The 25,463-nt window shown below is 41.9% G+C and overlaps 1 long non-coding RNA gene across 2 annotated transcripts in view; it reads right to left on the reverse strand.

Annotated features, from left to right (window-relative positions):
- The window catches only part of LOC115179484 (uncharacterized), a 93,605-nt gene that overhangs the window by 62,872 nt on the left and 5,270 nt on the right, over positions 1-25,463 (reverse strand). The window contains exon 3 of one of the 2 annotated variants that reach the window (XR_003872908.1): positions 22,805-22,956. The exons of the other annotated variant lie outside the window; for it this stretch is intronic. This is a non-coding gene — a long non-coding RNA (uncharacterized LOC115179484). Of the gene's footprint in view, positions 1-22,804; positions 22,957-25,463 lie in introns of those variants that run through there. 2 annotated transcript variants of the gene reach the window in all.

The following is a 25,463-nucleotide window of genomic DNA, read 5'->3' on the forward strand; positions in this document are numbered from 1 at the left end:
ATGTAGACAATCCGAACCTGACATTCTACCGACTAGAGACAGACCATAGGCTATTGGAGTTACTACACTAGCTGAGAAGTATGGCTGGCTAGGAAAGAAGTTTATCCATAATGTTGAGGGATTATTTCTCTTCAGAAACATTTGAGCATAGCTTTGTGTCTTAAAAAACAAAAAACAAGTAGAAACGAAGAGGGGGAAGAAAGGTTCAGAGATGGAGAAGAAAGATTCTTTTTTTGTCTAATGCTCTTGTTAAGTGCCACAGAGAGGCAAGATTCAAAGCACGGCCCATCTTGCCTAATTAACACTTTGAAAGATAAAAGCAGTTTATTAAATCAATCAGGATGATGGTTGTTTGTGAATCCCAGCAGATAAGGCTATTTGCATATTAACGTTGCAATTCAAACCTACATTTGAGGATCTTCTGAGATTGTGGCCAGCTTCAATGTAAATATTTTCCTGACTACTGTACATGCTTTAAAGTTTCATTGCTTGGTGGATTCTCTGGTGGATTTTTACTCATCAAAAAATTCATAGACAGATAAAAAGCAAACGGATAAATAGATAAACAAACACATAAATAAATACCAATAGGAGGATACTGGGGAAGTCGTGCTTCAAATTTGAGGCAATAAAAAAGCAAAAAGAATCTGGTTCTTAATTGATTATCAGATATTCCCAACACAAAACGTGGTCTTAAATGAATATGAAAGGGGACAAACACGACTGAGTGAACAAAATAAGTGCCCTTGAGTTGGCGGCCACATTGTTAAGTGAGTGTTTAAAATTGACCTGCCAACATTCAGTTCAGCTCCCACCGGTGAGCTGGAAGCATGGTGCATGACGAGAAAGACGATATTGGAGGATAAATGCTGGGTTATGAGGGGTTGTGTTATAATTAGTTGCCAATGAATTATAGAGGGTTCTCATGGATAAGACTGAGGGTACGTCCTCACATACTATTCCCTATACTGTAGAGTGCACTAGTTTTGCCTAGAGGCCTATGGGCCCTGGTCAAAGGTAGTGCACTATATAGGGGATAGGGTGTCATTTGGGACACAGACTGAGGACGAGGGTGGCTCTACAGGGTGCCTCTGACACGTAAGGGCAAGATGTAGGCAACAATAGGAGACAAAGTTCTGAACGCAAGTGTCAGTGAACTTATAGCAAATGGCTTCTCTACATTACAATCCTAAACCATAACTTGTGGATCATTGTTTTTTCATTTGGATTTATCAAGTTCGGGATCAACATCGGGAGAACTGAGAGGATGCAAATGGATACATAACGTAGCATTGTCAATTTTATTCCAAACGATCCACAACATCAGTGCTGTGTTGAGGCGTGTTGCCCTAAAGGCACACAATTCCATCACAACACCATATACTTTATAGTTAGACCATTTTTCATAGATCATCATTTGCACGAGAAAGGCCTATTTTTGTAAGATGAGTTTTACAATAACAGTGAACATGGATTTAATCAAACAAACCATCATTGTCCATAATGTATTTGAAATTTCAATATGGCTATTTGTATGGTTTTGACAGCATGGTGTTGACTGATGTTGTCCTTCATTCTGTACATTTAAATGGATACTCTGCAAGTGGTGAACTTCAAAACTGAAATGTTTTATCCTAGCCTGGCAATGTAGCCTAAACAATTCACTTTTAGGGGTTGAGGCGGCCCTTAAATGTATATTATATTTAATCATTCAGTTCTTTCGATTGTTGACATTTTTTCATTCATTTACAGTACATTGCACCATATTGACAAAAGGTCACCGTGAATTATGAACTGGATATTTCATTATGAAATTACTAAGATAATTGTCTCATAAGATCCTTAGATAATAATTATAGTCTTTTGATAAAGAGTAATCATTTTATCCATCCGCTCTACATATAGCTACATCACACAGAGACTAGATGGGAGACAGTGTACATGCATAACACATTGACACAGAGAGTAAACATATTACACCAACCACAAGCAGGATATTGTTGGATTTAACTATCGGTTTCTACTAATGTTTTATTGGATGTGAACTTACCATTAAGTGATGGTGTTTGCATTCCTCGCCATGCGTCACACCCTTTACTATGGGTGTTGTTCATTGGTTGGGTTGTGGAGGGTGAATCACTCTTAACCACATGTTTTTCCACAACCTTGATCTAAAGGGGAAACAGTGTGCAAATGCTTTTACATTTCTTAACACATTTCTTACCAGGGCTTGAATAAATATTTGATATTGGGGATGCCCTAAAAAGGCTTGGCCAATGTTCTATCTAATGGCATTAGATAATGCTTCCAGGTGGTACCTCCATTTGTTATGGTAGTGCCCACTGCCCTTACATTGAGAGAGAAGTAGAAGGCCTAAACTAAACAATTAAGATGTGTAGCTAGAACTAGATGTTGGCCTTGCTCAAAGGCATTGCAACCGTGATGCATCATGGGTAAATTGTGACAGGTGAATCAAGTTCAATTGAGAGGGCTGGGCTTTTCACAGATTTCCTTGTGCAAGTCATGGACCACGACATTGTGCTTAATTTTTATTTAACCATTATTTAACTAGGCAAGTCAGTTAAGAACAAATTCTTATTTTACAATGACGGCCTACCACGGACAAACCCTCCCCTAACCTGGGCGACGCTGGGCCAATTGTGCGCCGCCCTATGTGACTCCCGATCACAGCCGGTTGTGATACAGCCCGGCATTGAATCAGGGTCTGTAGTGACGCCTCTAGTGCTGAGATGCAGTGCCTTAGACCACTGCACCATTTGGTAGCCCAAATGTTTTTGTGGATAACACATAAGTAAGTGAATATTATTGATTTGTTTAGTCAAGCTAGTGTTTTGGAAATCCAGCTAGCAAAGTAGTTAGAGCTAGCAAGCTCACCCTGGGTAGTTTATGGCATCAGCTAGTTAGCTAGCTGCTGGTAGCTTCAAAATTACCCAGGCAAAAAAAGATTAGCAACAAAACTCCAGCAAACAGAGACGTCTATAAAACCATGACAAGTACACCTGTGTCTATGATGTCCAGATAAAAAAAAATTGCAGCAAGGAAAAAGGAAACTTCATCAACTTCATAATTGACATTTTTGTGATTCACTTCTGTTGTAGACAGAGAAATAGTCTTGTTTTAGACAAAAACTCAGTAGGCCAAATCTGAAAGCTTGTTCTATAATTATTTTGGGGTAAATGGTTAACTGGCTGCCTCAGAGTAAAATAGTCAATTGTACACTTTGTTATCACAAATAGAAAATTCTTGTTAGATTGCGGTAGGCCTATATCACCCACTAGCACACAGAGCCTTTCCAGATGGAACATGGGATCAAGTACTTTTCTAACAAATCAGATTTTTTACCATAATACGCTACATGGACAAAAGTATGTGGACACACCTTCAAATTAGTGGATTTGGCTATTTCAGCCACACCCGTTGCTGACAGCTGTATCAAATCGAGCACACAGCCATAGACAAACATTGGCAGTAGAATTGCCCATACTGAACAGCTCAGTGACTTTCGTAGTGGCACAGTCATAGGATGCCACCTTTCCAACAAGTCAGTTTGTCAGATTTCTGCCCTGCTTGAGCCCCGGTCAACTGTAAGTGCTGTTATTGTGAAGCGGAAACGTCTAGGAGCAACAAAGGCTCAGCTGCAAAGTGGTAGGCCACACAAGCTCACAGAACGGGTCCACCGAGTGCTGAAGCGTGTAGTGTGTTAAAATCGTCTGTCCTCGGTTGCAACACTCACTACCGAGTTCCAAACTGCCTCTGGAAGCAACGTCAGCACAATACCTGTTTGTTGGGAGCTTAATGAAATGGGTTTCTATGGCTGAGTAGCCGCACACAAGCCTAAGATCAGCATGTGCAATGTCAAGAGTTGGCTGGAGTGGTGTAAAGCTCACCTCCATTGGACTCTGGAGCAGTGGAAATGCGTTCTCTGGAGCGAGGAATCCCGCTTCACCATCTGGCAGTCTGATTAACGAATCTGGGTTTGGCGGATGCCATGATAACGCTACCTGCCCGAATGCATAGTGCCAACTGTAAAGTTTGGTGGAGGAGGAATAATGGTCTGTGGCTGTTTTTCATGGTTAGGGCTAGGCCCCTTAGTTCCAGTGAAGGGAAATCTTAACGCTACAGCATACAATGAAATTCTAGATGATTCTGTTCTTCCAACATTGTGGCAACAGTTTGGGGAAGGCCCTTTCCTGTTTCAGCATGACAATGCCCCCATGCACAAAGCGAGGTCCATACAGAAATGGTTTGTCGAGATCGATGTGGAAGAACTTGACTGGCTTGTACAGAGCCCTGACCTCAATCCCATCGAACACCTTTGGGATGAATTGGACCGTCGACTGCAAGCCAGGCCTAATCGCCCAACATCAGTGCCCAACATCACTAATGCTCTTGTGGCTGAATGGAAGCAAGTCCCCGCATCAATGTTCCAACATCTATGGAAAGCCTTCCCAGAAGAGTGGAGGCTGTCATAGCAGCAAAGAGGGGACCAAGTCCATATTAATGGCCATGATTTTGGAATGACATGTTCGATGAGCAGCTGTCGACATACTTTTGGCCATGTAGTGTATCTGCAATAGAAGAGAAGATGTGCTTGTATAGGAGTGGATCTACAATAGCACACTGTAGCCTAGGTCATTCCCACCCAATCTGCAGAACTTCTTCCTGTCTGGTCCATGGGACATTCCTTGCTAAGACAGTAGCTTACACGTGTAACATAGTCCATAGAGATAAAACTAGATCTAGCTCAATGAGCTAGTTTGTGTTGTGGATAATAGCCTGTTCTGAAATCCCCCAGGACAGATATCTCTCTTAGGGTTGTGGCTAGCATCTTAGCGTTGGGATCAGGCATCCCGTGTTAGCTACTCACTCCTACCGTTCGCTAAAGTACTCTTTATACACTGAACAAAAATATAAATGCAACATGTTAAGTGTTGGTCCCATGTTTTATGAGCTGAAATAAAACATCACCGACATTTTCCATACGCACAAAAGCTTATTTCTCTCAAATTTTGCGCACTGATTTGTTTTTATCCCTTTTAGTGAGCTGAGGAGGGTGCTGAGAAGTATTTCTGTCTGTAATAAAGCCCTTTTGTGGGGATAAACTCATTCTGATTGGCTGGGCCTGGCAACCCTGCCCAGTCATGCAAAATCCATAGATTAGGGTCTAATGAATTTATTTCAATTAACTGATTTCCTTATATGAACTGTAACTCAGTAAAATCTTTGAAACTGTTGCATGTTGCGTTTATATTTTTGTTCAGTATACTTTCTAGAACTTAAACTCCATAATAGTCGTCCATGCCTGCTTTTCCCATATAGGGCCTACAAACTTTTCACAACTTTACATTCCTTATCTGATTGTTTGCGTGAATTCCATATTTCTTCTCTTCATGAGCGAAATATTATAGTTCCTAATTAATTCAGCTGTAAAACACTGATCTTGATAGATCCCATGGTTTTGTTCTGTTCTATTGCTCCTCTTGGAAAGACTTCACGATAAATATTTCCATCGCTTTATAACACAATTATCACTTCAAAAGAGGACTGATTATACTGCTGCCTTGTGAAATAAACTGTACTTTCTATTAATACCTATGTCGGCATATTGATAACACATGACAGTGTAACTCGAGGACATTTGGCCATTTTCTTCCACTGCAATACCAGCACAAAGAAATCAAAGCCTCAAAGATATTGACTGGCTGCCATACGGACATAGTAAAAAAATAATGTGGGATCAATACTCAGTTGTTCCTAATCCTGGTACCTATCATAGGGTTTCAATGGAGGAAACTAAGCCAACATTTCATGGGAAGTCACTAGTAGAAGACAGATAAAGGAATGCGCTCCCACCTCTTTCCCCTCAGATAAATAAAGGAGGTATGTAGGCCCTAAAGTGTGTGGTTCTATGACACATACTGAGCAAAGGTAGTACTCAACTGGCCTGCTAATACAAGATGTGCATCCCGAAAGGCTCCCTATTCACTATATAGTACACTGCTTTTTGACCAGAGCCCTGTGAACCCTGATCAAATGTAGTGCACTATGTAGCGAATAGGGTGACACTTGGGACACATACAATGTGAAATAGTGCACTCTGATCAGATCGAAGTCTGTCAAGGACCCCCTTTACCGACTCCACCAAGCGGTTGTCAGTCCAATCCATGTCCATATTGACCACACTTACCGAAGAGATATCTGGACCAGAGGCAAATCTGAAAATGGTTTCAAACACGTAACATATACAAGCCTAATCATATTGTGGAATAAATAATAAATGAAAAGACAAAGTAGCAATTTGAATTGGTAAGAGAAGACCATTTCCATTTCCAAACTGAAGTAACCCCTGGTCCTGTAGTTTTAATTGCAAATGTGAAGGCTTAAATATCAGTTCAACTTTTCACGCTTGGAAACACCGTGTGTCACCCTAGCAGCACACAACCTAACACTTGTTTCATCTCAACATTGCTTTTACCCACTTCACAGTAAAGAGAAGGCCAATTAAAGTGTGGAAGGATTAAAAACACACAAAAAGCATTTCCATTTTCCCACTTTTGTTGAGAAAGGAGAATGAGGCAAGCAAAAAAAAAAGAAAAGCGTGCCACCATTATGATTGTAAAATAAAAAAGAACGTCCAGGGTTATTGCCTGCGATTCGCCACTTGAAAAGAACAAATAAACATTTCCCTGGATGGGTTTGAAGCGAGCCGGGCCGAGGAGGAATCCACACTTGTTCTCTCTCCGCTGTTCCCTCTCTCTGCCGAGACTCATAAACACACATTCAGCTTCGATCAGCAGGCCTAGCCTTCTGCTCATCTATCAGGGAGGAGAACATCGTTCCTTCACATCCCTCTCCAATAAAATGATTACCAATCTCTGCTATTGGCCTGCTTAAGATACCCGCCTCTCTGGAGATGTCTGGGTGGAGCTATTTATTAGGGTATTCCTTTTGTAAGGGAGGTTTTTACCATGAGCAGGGATAAACATAACAGGTCTATGATAAAGGGACTGAACATTTCTGAAAGCTGATTTTCCTGCAAATGGGGAGAGTGACAAGAAATCAATGCCCTGTTTGTTTATTGACCTTAAAACCTTTCAAGCTCTAGATCTGTCAAACACCCCACACCCCCCACACACACCTCAGTTTCCTTTCTGTGTATAGACAACAATACACACACTACACAGACAGCTTCATTATCACAGTGTTCCCTGAGGTCCTCTCTCCGGTGACCATTTACACACTCACACACACACATACACACACACACACACACACACACCCACAGTAAAACTTAAGATTGTAATATCTGACGAGCTGAGTTTGACTCTTATGAAATGCAAATAAGGGCTCATTTTAAATGGAATTTTATTCCACAATTGAAATAAAAACATTAATTTAAATCAGATGTATATTTTTACTTCTCACTCTAATGACAAGACGTGGGTTTAAGGCCGAACAGAAAATTCCCAAGGTGCTCTGTCACTTTGTTCTTTTAATAATGACTTGTGCCTTTCCAGAATGTGGCCATCTTTTGACAAGTTATTATCTTCAAGAAATCATTATGACTGATCAAATAAAAGGGAAAAGACTCGCCTCTTGTCCACTGTGAATTATTATTAGCATGGAATAAGTTTCTGCATTTCAGGTGGTCAACATCAAGTTAGTGTATATTTCCCACATTCCACTTAGACTTGTTTGAACTCCTGTTTATCATGACTGTACCTAAGCTTTTACTAGAAAGTGTATGCTTGTAAACATCAACACACTCAGCAACAGTCAATATGATCTGGTACCGTAATGCTGCCTCAAAACAGCCTGATTAGCCTGATCTCCAACGCAAGTGGCTATCCCTCAACTGCTATTATCTCAGTACATCTTTTCTCAATGTATTGGAAAGGAAGATCACTGTTAGCCTTTCATTCCACTATACATCTATTTAGAAAGCGTACGGATGCTAGTACCCTAGCCGTGCCTCGGCAAACATATCTATTGATCATATTACCTACTGCAGTCTAGTGAAGGTCGAGTTATGATCAATATGAATTGAGCGTCTACAAAAACAAAAATTGCAACTTGACATTAATGAGGGGGGAGTACCTTCAACATTTAAGGTGGAATGACCATCCATGGTCTCAGATCATGTAGCTTCATGGTTAAATGACCTTTTATGATCATTTTTATAATTCTGTCCTGACACATGTAATACATTTAATTATGTATAAGTTGTATCCCCCACCACTTAATCATCCTCTGAGAGTTGTATTTTTTTTAAATGTCTCTATAAACCAACAACATTGTGTCTATAGCCCAAGTAGTGGAATTAAGCAGAAGCATGGTGTGTAGCAGTATCATGGTGTGTAGCAGTATCATGGTGTGTAGCAGTAGCATGGTGTGTAGCAGTATCATGGTGTGTAGCAGTATCATGGTGTGTAGCAGTAGCATGGTGTGTAGCAGTATCATGGTGTGTAGCAGTATCATGGTGTGTAGCAGTAGCATGGTGTGTAGCAGTAGCATGGTGTGTAACAGTATCAGACTCAGCATCTGCACCGTGGTGTGTGTCTCCATGCACCATGACTGTCGCTTGGTTGCCAGTACAGGTCCCAAGCACTACCTGGGTTCTGATTCTGCTAACAGCTGCAGGGAGGAGGACGATTTGAGGGATTTCATTTATCCCCGGGCTGGCCACTACAAATGAGTACAGACAGCTTTTTCATAGCCATCAGACACATCTGCATTTGTGAGGGGAAACCATATTGTAGACATATTCTGTTTTGTTATATTACACAGTATTACAGTAGGCTGCTTGATTTCATTAGCTGATTAATCTAGCTAAGATTTGTGCACATATTTTAACCTTGATTTCAATATGAAACATGCATTTCAGAATCAAGTGGATGTAAATGATGAGTGTAGTGAAACGGTATGCCTTGGATCATACAATGCATAAGGCTATTGTCATGTTCAATATTTCAGGACAATCCCTTGGTTGTGATTCTGTTTCAGAAAGATAGCTAGATCTATATCCACCTTAAATCCAATGACCGTGTGCAGTGGACAGCAAGCAAAGGTGGTCAATGCAATTCAATTGTAGACCTGAGGGTATTGAACTTTGGGCAATTATACATGGGTCATCTCTGGACAATATGCTGGCTATCTGGTAGCATCTGTGCTTTCTCCCACTAATAGAGTCCCTGCCATGGCTCTAGGGCATGACAGGGACTAAACAGGTCACATGTTGTGTCTTTCAGCCATATTTATGCCAGGGCTGTCTTTTTGGACAAGGGAATGCTTAATGCACAAAGGCTATGCAAACAGAACTGAGACACCGCTAGCCTCCAACCCCCAGCTAACGACTCATCGGACGTGTAATGCTACTCCGAAGTAACGCTACACCTGCACGTCTGATTTGATTCCCATCCCTCGGGGGAACTGGGTAGGCGGGCGAGATACACATATGGCTTTTCAGTAGCTGCCGGTTCAAAGGATTCACGTCGGCCAGGATTCCTGTAACACTGAATTTAGTATGCAGATAGGATGATATGGGGGGTGGGTGAATGCTATGTTTGCACCTCTGCCTATATGTGATAATGACAATATTGACTGACGGCTAAAACAGGGAATGATGTATAGCACAGTCATGGAAGTAAATACACATTTCTGTTTGTCTCAGGAAATGTGTCTTCTAACAAATGTCATCTGTTTTCTTGTGTTACAGATTTACTACAATTGACCTGAACATTCTACTAAATGTGGGTTTTGTACGTTTTCTCACAATTTTGGATAGTTCAACTCTTGTCTCAATCGTTTTTTTGCCACAAGTACCTCTGGTGTAAGGGAGACAGCGAATTTGTTTTAGCTTTGAGGCCAAAGGCACGTGACTAATATTTTTGAAAATATAAGCAGCAAAATTGCAGCGTAAAATTGCCGTCCCTGCCACTGCTTTCATTAAGATTAAAAAGAGCCACACATGCAGGGTTGTGGCTGTGAGCAAAATGAGTTAACCTAATATGAAAAAAATATCTAATGGCAATATAGAAATCTATTTATAAGGAATGAATTGAACATTTCCAGGGTATCATGTCTAGTTGATATTGTGTGGTGCTGTTGGGGTATAAGATGTAGGGGTTGAGTATCTGTATATATAGCCAGTGCAATGACATTTCAGATATGATATTCATAATATTGTAATTCTCACATTTTGAGTGGACATTTGACAGTTAATGAGATGAATTGTCACATATGTCAATGCAGTAGACCCCGTTTGCAGCTCCTCATCAATTCCAATTGACTTTTATTCCTTTAGACATGCTTGTAATGGGGATGCTTAGATTCGGTCCAAAAGGGCCAATTGGTTAATCAATTTGATGACCTAATTGATAGAGGATGTTAATTGACAAAAAGGCAACAATGAAGTGCACTAGAGATGTAGCAGCAGACAACTATCAAAATAGCAGCTAGTGGGTTAGAGCAACGCACTAGAAGGGGTCGTAAGAGGTCAAAGATAAGGCTAACCTTATCAAGAAGAAGGTTGAATTCTAGACTGAACTGTGTCAAGTATATTCGCCGCGGTCCAGTTTCATCAAGTATGGTTTGGTCACGCATGTGTCAAGCAATGGATGCTTATATTTCAGTGTGTCAGAGATCCAGACTTAGTGCCTCACTGTGGCTGTTATGTAGAGTTAACTCTGTGAACACACACACACACACACACACACACACACACACACACACACACACACACACACACACACACACACACACACACACAAATACATAGAGGGAAATGTGAGGGAGTGTGACCAAAAGAGTGAGGGAGAATGAGAAAGAGAGAGGGGCACAGAGAGACAGAGAGAGAGAGAGAGAGGGAGAGAGTGAGTGTGCGTGTGTGCAAGTGTGTGCGCATGTGCGTGTGTGTGCATGTGCATGTGTGCATATGTGTGTTTGTGTGTGCATGTGTGTGTGCATGTGCATGTGTGTGTGTGTGTGCGTGCGTGCGTGCATGTGTGCGTGTGTGCGTGTGTGCATGTGTGTGTGTGGAAGCCAGTGAGAGAGTAAAGGAAAGCATAAAAGCCTGCATATCATTAAAAAAGTATTACTTCTTACAAACTTAAAAAACCTGAAACTTTTTTTTTCTTCTTCCTAACCACATTCAAATGTGCAGGTTTGTTTTGGGGATAAAGCCCCTGACTTTGATCACCACTAATTAGACACTCTCTGGTTTCCTTCTGTACCTATAGCTCATTAGGTTGTATAGGTCATCTCTCCATAATCTCTGGCTGCTACCCAGATGAGGGTGCTCTGGTCCTGGGTAGTAACTCCTCCAAGAGAGGGAAGGTGAGGACTGAACGATGAAAGAAGCCTTTCCGTTCAGTGCAGATCAATACCCAGCACTCCTTTGCCTATGGGGGATCAAGCGTTCAAATCACAAAGGGGGGTTTTGCATAAAGATCCAAACAATGGTTCACAAGATGTTTTATCTTTTGCTGCCTTATACAAACCCATCCCATCTCTCTTTCTTTTGCTGTCTCTGTTTCTTCCTTTTTCTTCTTTGTCTCCTTCAAGATGATCTTTTAGAAGGGAGTGTATGGCTTAATGAAGCAGTGTATTCTCAAAGTTTTCATCAAATTTCTTGTACATTTTCGAAGATAGAATCAATCAGCACCTATAGATTTGTATATAATTCTGATCTGTGTAGCCTAATATGTCACGTTGGCATAAAGGGTCGGGAGACAGGCGCAGGAATGCGTAATAGGTTTTTCTATTAATCCCAAATTACGGCGTGCCGTGTAAGGGCACGGGGACGAAGACCAAACAAACACGTAACAAAAACACAGGGTTGAAACCCAAACCAAAGTGCGAGGAGTACCTCGAATAAATAACACACGCGCACAACACGGGACGAGACCCGTAATCATCTGCGCAATCCACCAACGGACATTGTAACAATAATCGACAGGACACTGGTAAACCAAGGGCACTGGGAATAGGGGCCAGGTGTGCGTAATGAAAGTTCCGGAGGGATCCGTGACATAATAACTGTTAGTGAACTGTACATTGACATCTTCATACTCACACAGACTAGGTCACATTCTAATGCGCAGAGGACAAATACTTGTAAGGGCAAATAAACATAAACGGCCTAAAATAAGGAACTATTCATTATTATATTCATTGTTGAATAAATTATCTTGAAAACAATTGATCATAGCCTTACAGTAGTCAAGACAATCTAGCAAAACACAAAACTACACTGCTTAAGTGGCCTATTGCACACGTCGTTGATTACATGAAGTTAGATTTTCAGTTTGTGACAGTGTTCAGTGCTCTGTTCTCTGTCTCTTTGTTCTCCATATAAAAAAATGAATGCTGTTTACGATGAGGAAATACAGTACATCATTCATACAGCTGCCAGATGAAGTCCATTAAGTCTCATTAAAGTCGTTAGAGCCTCACAAAGACGTGATTCTAAATAAGTTGAATTAAGTTTAATTCAATGAATATGATTCCCTTTGAAAAACAACACTCCCCTGTCCATCGAACTGGACTGTCGATGCAGCTGAACAGTTTTCCCACCCCTTCCGGGAACCTACGAGGACTTCCAATGAGCGAAGAGGCAGCACTGCGTCTCAGAGATAAAAGGAGAAAAGAGAGACATCTTCAGTTAGTCTTCAGCGTGTAGCTCTGGCTCTAAGAATGTCCATGATATTAGAATTCCAGAACTGTGTGAAAGTTGTGCGAAAGTTCTCAAGAGGCTTGGTTTGTGTGTCAGACATCTGATTACCACTCACTAGATGTTCTAATGCAGACTGGTCTCATTCAGTGATCACAGTCAGGCAGAGAGTTGGAGCCAGACAGAAAGCACTGTAAATCTGCTATTGTAACAAAAGTATCTTATTCTAGAGTAGCTTCTCCCCTCACACAGTGTCAGACATGAGAGGAGAACAGAATGGGGAGAATGACACCAGATGGGGTAAGGTGGAATTTTAAACCGACACACATGTACGAACGCAGAAAGACACATACTCGAACATACACATATGCACACATTCACTATGAATGTGGAAAAATAATTTAGTCACTTCACTCTTGCCGTCACACTTTTGCCATGATTATGTGACCCTTATTGCAAGTAATTTCCCTTGGATTAGAAAAACAATCCATCCAATCAAGACGAGGAGAGGGAAAAACGGTTGGAGAGAGGAAATCTGTCAAGAAGTTGGAGAAGGGTGTTGAGGGAAAAGGGGAAAGAGAGAGCAATCTAGAGGGCTGGATATATTTCCGTCTCAAGTAATTCATTTATGTCTTCAAAACTGTTTCAGAGAACAGAGTTAATGTGCCTTTGTTGTACTTAAAAAGCTTATCCACTCTGTATGAAGAAAGGCAATACGAACACTTTAGAAAAAGGGGGCTACAAAGAGACCGAACTACGAAAAAAAGGGAATGGCACCACTGATAAAGTTGGGCAAATTAAGTCATTGACCTGCAGTAGAGATTAATAGCAAACAAGGTGCCCCATCTTCAGAAGTGATGAATATTCTTCAAACGGCCAGGGAACGCTGATGGGGCCGCTTGATGTGGATGACATTGAAAGTTTGGGAGAACAGAAAAATTATGTCATTTTTCATTTGTATGCAAATTCGCCTGTTACACAAATTAACCTTCGAACCCTGTGTCACTCCTCATCTGGCGGAATGCGACCCCTCCCCGCGAGCCCCATGTGGTGCAGCCTTGTTGCTCTCCTCAGGTCAACCCGGGCTCTACCACCGTTTAAGAAGAAGGGGCTAAAGTCACAATGCCACTCTTTGTTTACCCGTGATTACTGGGAGCAAGGGGAGCCAGCCCAATAGCCAGAATGAAACTCAAACTGCCACCACCACTGCCGTTGGGATATATAAAAGGCACATATTCTGCTATGGTCCCTCCACGTCCCTCCAATGCTGGCTCGATTGAAATGCAAAAAGGCAACTGTGCCCACCTCGAATGGCTCCGGAGCAGCTACTGCTAATCCCTTCCAGCAGCTTTAAGGTGAACCAACCTCCAAACCTCCAGGACAATGTACAAATCCTGTTACTTACTTGTCCTTTCAGCCAAGAAGTCCCCCAAGTCTTTTTCTCCAAAGTCTCTTTATGTGGGGAACCACCTGAAACAAATGCCACAAATGCCACCATCTGCATGTGAAGGCGACACAGGGAGTAGTGATTGAGGCCTCTAACTGATGTGGGTTTAACTATGATAATAGGTTGCAGTGTTTCTATTCGTTTCAGTCTTTTCAGCCTTTTTTCCTGTTGGAGTTGGCATAATGGCACCCATTGGTTGCAGGTGTCCGTGAAGATGTTTGTACCCTTCATCAATTAAATTGTGAACCCAAAAATGACCAAGTAATTTCACTTGCCTATAATGGCACCAATACAAAACACAATTTCTGAAAATCTTTCCATTTGCATACAACGTATAGTATGTAGATCAACTGGTAATGTAACTTAATTTGGCAGTAGCTTAGTGGTAGTTGAACCTGATAGTGTGTAGCTAACTACTGGAACTACACACTACTTTTTTTGCAAAAAGAAAATATGGGCGAAGTAGGCAAGAATTTTCTTAATTTTTTGGCATTAGACCTGCCTAATTCTCACTTCAAACCTGTTACCATAGGATCCCAGAGTGATCTGTCATTGGAATTTGTAGTCTATGACATTTCAGCTGAAAATATTATCATTTTTTAAGAAGTAGTTTGGATGTAGCAAACTACTTTTTCAAAGTAACTTTAGTTTAGTAAACTATATTTTTCTTAACGGTAGCTTCAGAGCAGCTTCACTTCCACTAGTGTGAAGTAATTGGTAGCTTGGTAAACTATATTTTCAGCGTAGGATCCGCAACACTGCTTAAAATATGCCATTGAGGAACCATTTCTCCAGGGATGGAAATGAATTGGGTAAATAAAGCAGAATATGTATAGCTGAAATCTCACAGGGCGTTTGGTAGAAACCCCAGACCCCAACAGCATGGTGGCGAGTGTGGTGAGCAAAATGGGTTTAGACAAACAAACAAAACACACACAGAGACATACAAACACACTCTCGATGGCCACAAGCAGCTCTGCAGTACTTTTCCTTCAAAGGTTTCCCTCAGGATACACTGTATGCGAATATAATCCAAGCAGTCTTTGAAGTGCACACTTGAAATGTCTTTTGGCTCAACTACTGGAAGTGCCATCTCTCTCCCTGCTTTGGGTTATTGGAGGAGAAAAGCAGCTTCTGTCGAGTGAGGTGGAGAGCCTGCACCTGGTGGTCCCTTTTCCCTCCATTTTCCCTCCAAAATGTTCAAAACATTTATATTTCTCAACCACTTTCTGCTCGGTTTTTGGGTGAACCCGCAAATTGCAGACTAACTTCTGTCGAGTAAAGTTAAAAAAAGACTTCTTGAGTTTTGGAAGAATGACATCTTTCCTCGTCATGACAACAATTTCAGAACCCCAGGCCTGGCAAGCGTCTGTTAATAGAAGCGGGATTCTAATGAGTTCTGGTACACACAGACAGCCCACAGCCCCACCCTCTAGTCAAGGGGTCAAATTTTAATCACCGGCTCTCAAGATGAGCATTTCCAACTGCATTTAGAGTGTTGCCCATCTCAAGCCACATGAGTGGCTGATAATCAACCCTGAAGTTGTTGAGGCAATTGAAAATGTGATTAGATACTGTGTGTTGCATGACTGAGTCAAGAGCTGCAGCCACACGACCATATGTCAGGCTTTTTAACTCCCTCAGGCAAGGCAAGATTTCAGTACCTTAGGTTCATCTGTCTATAGGCACCTCCATTTAGGTGGAAAAAAACCTGTCTCCAGCAACAGAAAGAGATTAGGGTAGAGCTACTGCCAAAGAAACAAGACAATGCCCCTGAGACTGGGGCATCCATTATTGTTTTATGGATGTTCTTCTAACATTTATAAGAGAGATGGCATTTGAGATGAAGAGCAGTGGGGACAATGTGCAAGTATCATTGAGTAATTAGTTTGTGGCCTAAATCTGGTGAAGTGTTCTAGTTGATGAGCTTGGACAGTAGCCACTGGAGGTGGGGAGATTCTTGGGGGGGGGGGGGGGGCTGACATGGTTTGTTGGGAATTTCCTTGGAAATGATAGTTCCACAGGAAATATCCTATAGTGGAGGGCCATGAGATGGGACAAATGCTACAGGCTAAATTGTCTAGGTGGTCAGTCCCATAACATGATATGGCTATTCACACCAGACCTTGTGATAGGTCGATTGGGAAGTACGGTGGGAGAAAGCTGGGGGCAAGACATGATAAAAAGTTGGAAAAAAACATATGCTGGTATGAAGCCAATCATTGAAGAAGCAAAGCATACCCACTGGCTCCAGGTCATCTATAAGTCCTTGCTAGGTAAAGCTCCGCCTTATCTCAGCTCACTGGTCACCATAGTATCACCCACCCGTAGCACGTGCTTCAGCAGTCATATTTCACTGGTCTTCCCCAAAGCCAATACCTCCTTTGGCCGCCTTTCCTTCCAGTTCTCTGCTGCCAATGACTGGAACGAATTGCAAAAATCACTGAAGTCGGAGACTTATATCTCCCTCACTAACTTTAAGCGTCAGCTGTCAGAGCAGCTTACCGATCGCTGCAGCTGTACACAGCCCATCTGTAAATAGCCCATCCAACCAACTATCTACCTCATCCCCATATTTGTTTTTGTTTTTCTGCTCTTTTGCACACCAGTATTTCTACCTGCACATCCTCATCTGCACATATATCACTCCAGTGTAAATTGCTGAACTGTAATTACTTGCCACTATTGGCTTATTTATTGCCTTACCTCCTTACTTCATTTGCACAGATTTTTCTATTGTGTTATTGACTGTACATTTGTTATCCCATGTGCAACTCTGTGTTGTTTTTGTCGCACTGCTTTGCTTTATCTTGGCCAGGTTGCAGTTGTAAATGAAATCTTGTTCTCTACTGGCCTACCTGGTTATATAAAGGTGAAATAGATTAAAAAAAATAAAAGAAAATAAAGACAGATATAAATATTCAAAAGTGACAAAAATGTACATTAAATGTAAAAAAATGAAAATATATGTATATTTTTTCATATCAATATCATATATCACATAGAGTAGATATTTCAAGAAGATACCACATACCATACTGTAAATATGATATGCATAACTGACAATACACAAACTTCATCAAATCAATCAATTTACTAAATTCTCTAAAATCCCCAAAATGCTTAAAAGAGAGTCTTGAATCTGACTCATTCACTATCGTGGGCAAAGCTCCAGTGGACATTCTGACAGTGTTGTGAATGATCCTAACAGCAGACTGTCCAATCTGTTCATGGGGGCCCTGAATGCAGAAGGCATAGTGACACCAACTGCTGTGACAGAGAGGTGGGAGAGCAGACAGGAAGTTTAGTGGCAGGCGTAGAGCCGCTCGCTGATCATCATGCCATGGACACGTGTGTAGTTTACTCGCCGGTCTGAATCCCACCATCTGGTTTCCCACCTCCCCGCGCAGGATGGCGAGGGGCGCCTGAGAGAGAAATCTGACATCAGATGTCACAACGTGCTGCCATGTCCCATCGGTCCCACAGGACTGGGACTGTGGAACAGCAGAGGGCTGCAGGAGTACCTGCGACACTGACCGTGTGGCAGCGATCTTTTGGGAATCACCTGCTTACTCTCTCACACAAACAGTACAGCTCAGGGAGTAGGTTAAATGTTATACACCATATTAAGGTGAGGAAAATGCATTTGGCAGGTGCTGGATTAAGTTTACTACACCGCCAGCGTGTTTTCATGTAATATTTTTGTTGTAATATTCAGACTGACACAGATGCTTGAGAGGATAACAATGAATTCAGCAAGGGCAGACACTATACAGTACTGTAAGTACAAGGTAACAAAAGTGGTTGTATTCATAATTTGATAATGAACCATAGCTAAGCTGTTAGTCCTCAAGTATCTCTCTGTGCACGTGACACGCTTGCTGCTTTGGATGAAACTTGTTTCGAACGGCTGATTTTCAGTCTAATATTGTGCTAATGTTTTTCGTTTAATGTTGCCAGTCACTGTAATTGGTTTCATATTGTTATGTAATACATTGTGGGGGAAACTTTAGCATTAAGAAAAAAAACAAATTGACAGTGGGGGAAAGGGAAACCCTATTAGAGCTAATTTGTTCTGCACTGCTGTGGGGGTAATGGATATATACTGAAGTTCTCTTTATTAGGTCTAAAAGTTAGATAGTGAGGTAGCATGGCACAGCGCTTAACGTTTCCCTCACACAATTTCTTCTTTCTGTCGTGTTAGCGAGCGCTAGGCAGGAAAATTACATTTGTGAATTTGCTATCCACTGTTATTACAGTACCATCTTTTTGTATCCAGTGCAGAAAGTGAACCTTGGGAAACCACTGGGGGCCTTCCAGAACACACAGAGCAGAGGACCCCCCATGTTAAAGCACTTGAGTGTGCCACATCGGGGAATGACTTTGCAGAGCCTATAGTCCTTCAGGTGATGGGGTTCAGGAGATGGGGATGGGAAGAGGAGTCCCTCTGGAAGATTGGAGATCAAGGGTACGCCCCAAATGGCACCCTACGCCCTAGGTAGTGCACTATTTTTGGCAAGAGCCCTATGGGCCCAGGTCAAAAGTAGTGCACTGTAAAGGGAATAGGGTGCCATTTGGGACACAGCCCAAATGTAGCTGCAACATAAAACTCCATTGGGAGATCTTAAAAAAACTCCTTTGTAATGTGAAGTTTGGGAAGTTAATGCAAAGATCCTTTAGTTAGATGCCTGTAACAAATAGAACAAAGACATTACTTTAACAGATTTCATTGAACTACCGTGACATAAAAAATACATCAGTTCCTGCCTCAAGGAGGAAACTACTCCTTGTCATTAAAGGACACAATGTAGAGTAAATATCAGGAGACATCAGTGGTTTGGGATTTTAATTGGGTTTGGGATTGATACCCTTTCAAAAATAATATACAGAGGATAATGCATATTATTTTAGATACCTATTTTGCAACTGCCATAAAAATAATGTACGGGAATGTATTCTTTTAATGGTAATATATGTATTTTACTGTATATAGCACTTTTCATTACAAGTACAATCTCAAAGTCGCTATAGAAACAAAATAAGCAAAAAACTATTTAACAAAACAAATGTACTGTAGGTATCTGGCAGTACTTGGGTGATGGTCTCCCACAGCTTTAGATGATAGGCAGTTCAGAAATGTACTGTAGTATCTTGAGAGGAGAGCGTGTAGATGGAACAGCAGGAAGGTACTTTTAGAGACATCTGACAGCCAGGCCATGGAGCTCCTCAACGGGCACCTAGTCCACTTTCTTAACCCATATCCCACAAATGTACAAATATTGCCAATAAATGCAATATACCTTTAAACTTACCAACAACAAATACATTTAATTGTAACACAAGACACCCTCCTAGCAGAAATGGAACTCATATATATCGTATTACCATTCATCCAGAAAAATACATAGAGGGTGAACTCCTGTTAGTTTAAGGCCTCCTGGTAGAGTCTGAGTAGTATGGGGTCAGGGAGGATACGGGGCCAAGGCCCATCAGACAGCATGGCCCACAGGCTCACTCTGTCTGCTCTGCAGCTAAGCTAAGCAGTCTTGGAGCTAGGTGTGCCGGCGCTCCGCTTCGCTCACAGGGAAACAGATGGGAACACGGGGAAATGCCGGGGAGGCCGAATTCCGGTCAAAAGAAGGTGATATCGGAGCGTGACCGCCAGCATGTCCGGAAACACCTCTCTCGGAAAACACACAAGGGAACTGGGCCGGCAGTTGTTAGGGGGGTTAGAGATTTGTGATTTTTTTTTGGCAACTCAGCATCTCCGTGTCAGCATAGCCCCAGCCTAACACTCTGATTCAGGAGCTGTATGAGATGAGATAGCGAGATGTGTCTGCCAAACCTGTTATTTAGAAGTTGGTGATGAGTAACTAGGGAGCAAAAAATTCAGCTGCAGGGATACTTTCAATATTTGTACAAGTATCTATTTTTTTAGTTTACAGGTCGGGAAAAAGTGAGAATTTTTATTTTATTTTATGGATTGTTGCGATTTTAAAGGCCTGATGAAGTTGGCAGAGATCCAAGCTCCCAGAAGTCCGATTTGCAAGAAATTAATTTTCCTCTATGAGCATTTTGGCAGCTTTTCACAAAGAACACCACGGTACTGTACGTCCGGATCATAGCAGAAAAAAGTTGAACAACAGGCTATTATGGGTATACTGTATGTTTGTTTGTTGTGTGGCCTCCTCACCTCACAAGTTGTGAGACGTAAATGATTAGAAATAGACCAAATGAATAGAAAAACATCAATAACTTAGGTAGTTTCAAAGGTCATCAGTGAAATACAGGAAGACATCATCTTACCGACCAGTTTACATCAAAGTACAAACTCTGGAGAGCAATTGAACAGTTAACGTTTTCCAAATATCCCACAGTATACGTAAAACCATTATTATTCCAGTTTAGCCGTTTACGTCCATGATCCCCGTAGTAATATTTGTCAACCAGAGAACCAGTCACAATGCAGAGGCCATGTACACAGAATTCTTAATTACAGATTAGAGAGCAACAAAACCCTCCACTACGGTCTCCGTGTGTCAAGTGACGTAGGGTACAAAGGGAACAAAGGGAGCAAAGTCCTTCTCTTTCTCCCCGCTCTCCTCTCTTTTTCATCTGTGAAAATGTAAAATGCATTAGATAGTGACTGTGGGTAGGTGGGCCTCGGGCTAGATTACAGCTGCACGCTTGACTGTGTAGGAGGGCAGTTTTACCATGTACCCAAGGGCCCACGTAACCTCAGCAAAGTCTATTAATACCATAGTTAAATGCAACACACACACATTTACACACACCCACACGCGTACACACACGCGCGCACACACACACACACACACACACACACACACACACACACACACACACACACACACACACACACACACACACACACACACACACACACAGTGTATCATCAAAATGTCATTACATTTAAACAAAAGTTTCAAATGACTTGAGTTGATTCATTTCATTGTGCCTTATCAATCGACTTCTCCCTATTTTCCCTCATCCCCCTAACCATTACTCTTTCAACTGATTTTGTATTGTTTTTTTTCATGGCTTGGTGGCGTACCACAAGTGTTCCAAAGTACAAAAAAATAAAACAACTAGTGGATGTGAAAGCCAGAGAACATAACGACGAAAAGGAGGCCTATTTTGAGGAAAGGTTCTGTGGGCTGCTCAGACGAAAGCCACGGTGGCTCTAATGACACTGGCTGACTAGCTGTCTCTTCCTGCTGTCGGCACTACAGTGGGCAAAACGTTAAGAAAAGAGGAGCAACACCATTACTTTGCCACGTTCAGAAGGCTGGAGGCATGTGTTAATTACTGAGTAAAGCACGAGCTAAAAAGGTGTAACAGCCCAGATATTGGAAGCCGTATTCGGTAGCCACAACAACATACCTTTGTTCACCAATTAGATCTGCCACCTCATGTTTCATGTCTGTTACTATACTGCTAGCAGCTTAATCTCACACTTAGAAGATTATTAGGTCTCCAACAGGATGGGATAATCACAGATAGGAGGAATTGATTATTATTGTTATTTTTTATGAAATATTGGGTGGTATCACTATGTTGTATAGAAAAAATATCTAGTCTATTTAGAATGCGATAGACAATGGTAGTAGTGCCACGAGGCAAAGCTGTCTTTATACAGTATATGCTTTACTTTCTGTAAATAAGAATATATCAATTGCTAATTTGCTAATTGCTAATTGCTAATTTGCATAGTAGCTAACTTGCCGATCGAAAGGGAGGCAGAAAGAGAAAGAGGATGTTACTTAGAGAGAACAGGAGTGAGGGAGGAGGGAGGGGTGTGTGTATCACGTGAAATAAAACAAACATATTGGCTCTGATTTCATCAGATAGGTGGCAGCAGGGTCCCAGTGCTGGTCTGAATTACAGCTGTTTATCTTCCAGCTTTCTTCAAGATTAATTAAATGCAAATGTAACACTGAATCATGGGAATACCTGCCAGAACCCTTATTAATACCTTAACTTAAAAACCCCTCCGCCGTAATCATTCATTTGCTAAAGCAAGGCAGAGATACCCTTCATTCTCCCCCTCTCCTCTCCCCCTCTCCTCTCCTACTCGCCTGAAAAACAATGCATGGATGGATGCCCAATTAGTCCAGAAGCAGTCTTATCCTCCCTTCAGCCCCTGTGGCCCTCAGAGGACACCACGATAACCTGGCAACCTAGGTGGAGAGTGTTTGAAGGCTGTGGCTTGGCCGCCATCACGTCGAAGAAAGAAAGAATTCCGTCACTATGTCATCCAGTACAAAGGATAAAAACAGATTCAACCGGAAATTCAATGTGGCACCACATATGGGATTCATGAGGGTGCTTATAAGTTCCTCTCCCTTTTTCTTGAAAATACTACAGGAAAAGTTGCCCTGCATGTGAAGCTGGTGTCATGTGTAGCCATCATAATGTCTGTATAGATCTGTGTTTAATTTGGGGGCTGGGTGGTGGCAGGGAGGGGAGATCTGAAGCCGCCACAGGTTTGTGGCAGATGGCTTGGTGTCAGCTATGACAGGCAGCCAGTTCTCTGGCTTCCCCAGCAGATTTTTGCCTCCCTCACCCCTCCCTCCGCCCTCTTCCATCCCCCTCCGCCCCCTCTTTCCATCTCCTTGGTCCCCTCTCCCACCACTTCTTATCTGTGATCAGGTAAATATGGGCACACTTTGGAAAGTTTTGCGGATGGATTCCGCCCCGGGCTGCAAGTTTGTGATTTAGCCCCATCTGTCACAGATCTTCAACTGGCTCCGGCTGCCAGGAGGGACCTGGATTCTGTCCGTGCTCTCAGAGCTCAGAACTGCTCAAAGAATGCAGAGAGAGAGCGAGAGAGAGCGAGAGAGAGAGAGAGAGAGATAACACATTTGTGGTGTAAATGACTCAGTGAATGATTAGTGTGTCAGTGTTTCCTTCATTACCTGCTTCTCCCACTGATCTAATAAACTTCTACATGTCACATCTCCTCAGCAAAATCCTTCCATAAAGCAAACCAATCGACAACAAAACCCCAGAACTTTCGTTTTATATTAGACACATTTTAAACCGACGGATAGCTTAGCTTTGATGTGGACGCCAAATCCAGAGCCCTCTATTCAACTAAGGCGCACGACATATCCATATTGTTGCCACAGAACTTGTCAACTAAATGAGTGATCATCTGAAAGATTGAAAGATTGAAAGTGAACCATATTGAGAGTAAAAGATTAGAGTGGGAGAAAGAGAATACTTCTAAGGAGTAACCTTCATAAAATATGTGACGCACATTCGCCATATGATGGATGCTTACCACATTTGTTGGCACGTACTTTAACTGAATAAATGAAAGTCAGGATTAGTGGTCTTTAAGTGGTGGCATTGCATATGGAACTGCTTTATTCTTGACACCTTTAATGGAAATCACAATGCATCAGTTAAAGTTCAAGAACTTCCATAACCACTTTCTTATCCCCTCATTAAGCATTGTGTAACGTTCGTCAAAAGGAGTCGACCAAGGTGCAGCGTGGAATATGTTCACCTCGTGATTTATTTACTCAGGACACGATAAAAGTAATGAACAAAGAAAGTACGACTGTCACGTTCTGTAGGCACACAAAGCAATACAAAAATAAGATCCCACAAACACAGGTGGAAAAAAGGCTGCCTAAGTATGGTTCCTAATCAGAGGCAATGATAGACAGCTGCCTCTGGTTAGGAACCATACTCGGCCCAACACAAAGAAATACAAAACATAGAATGCCCACCCCACACCCTGACCTAACCACATAGAGAAACAAACCCTCTCTCTCAGGTCAGGGCGTGACACATTGTCCCAGTACAGGGATGAGACAATGCAGCCAAGATGTGACCAACCGACGTTCATTCTCACAATTTCACCAAACAATCTATCAAATTGGGGCTATCTGAATTATACTGAGACTATGTTGAGAAACTAGTGAAGTAAATTTCACAGGAACCTTAATGTTTTCTTTTTGGGAGGCAGATTGCTACAATCAATACAAAAGTTCTCTGGAATACAATGTCAACCATATTGAAAATGCATAGGATGATAGCTGATGTGCTATATGCTCCAGGCTGTCATAAATCAGATAAAGACGTCTTAAACGCTACCAGCATCTCTCGACGGGATGGAAACTATGTGATGTAAAACTCTTGTTAGACTTTTCCCATGGACCTTTGGGTTGAAAGAGAGAGTGGGTGGACTGATGGGGATGTACATAATTGATTAATGACTTTTTTTCACTTTAAGGCCTCTACTTTTCTATTTTCTTTCAGGATGCGGAGAGCCTCATTCATTTAACTTTAATTTATGAGGGGCTATAGCTAGGTGGGACTGTGTCTCGGTGTTCAGCATAGAGTATCACTAAGGAGAGGATGTTGTATCAGGAGAAGTTTTTGTTCAGGACTTCCGACTGTGTTGGTGGCAAAATGTGTAAATAATGTAGATATAAAGTGGAAGGATTCTTGATCACTCGACTATGGCTAACAGAGTATTGAAAACTAGATGTAAATCAGACTAGTTTATACATAGTCATATACAGTGAGGGAACAAAGTATTTGATCCCCTGCTGATTTTGTACGTTTTCCCACTGACAACGAAATGATCTGTCTCTAATTTTAATGGTAGGTTTATTTGAACAGTGAGAGACAGAATAACAACAAAAAAATCCAGAAAAACGCATGTCAAAAATGTTATAAATTGATTTGCATTTTAATGAGGGAAATAAGTATTTGACCCCCTCTCAAACAGAAAGATTTCTGGCTCCCAGGTGTCTTTTATACAGGTAACGAGCTGAGATTAGGAGCACACTCTTAAAGGGAATGCTCCTAATCTCAGTTCGTTACCTGTATAAAAGACACCTGTCCACAGAAGTAATCAATCAATCAGATTCCAAACTCTCCACCATGGCCAAGACCAAAGAGCTCTCCAAGGATGTCAGGGACAAGATTGTAGACCTACACAAGGCTGGAATGGGCTACAAGACCATCGCCAAGCAGCTTGGTGAGAAGGTGACAACAGTTGGTGCGATTATTCGCAAATGGAAGAAACACAAAAGAACTGTTAATCTCCCTCGGCCTGGGGCTCCATGCAAGATCTCACCTCGTGGAGTTGCAATGATCATGAGAACGGTGAGGAATCAGCCCAGAACTACACGGGAGGATCTTGTCAATGATCTCAAGGCAGCTGAGACCATAGTCATCAGAAAACAATTGGTAACACACTACGCCGTGAAGGACTGAAATCCTGCAGCGCCCGCAAGGTCCTCTTTCTCAAGAAAGCACATATACATGCCAGTCTGAAGTTTGCCA

Source organism: Salmo trutta, chromosome 39 (assembly GCF_901001165.1).
Source record: "Salmo trutta chromosome 39, fSalTru1.1, whole genome shotgun sequence".
Classification (NCBI taxonomy): Eukaryota; Metazoa; Chordata; class Actinopteri; order Salmoniformes; family Salmonidae; genus Salmo; species Salmo trutta.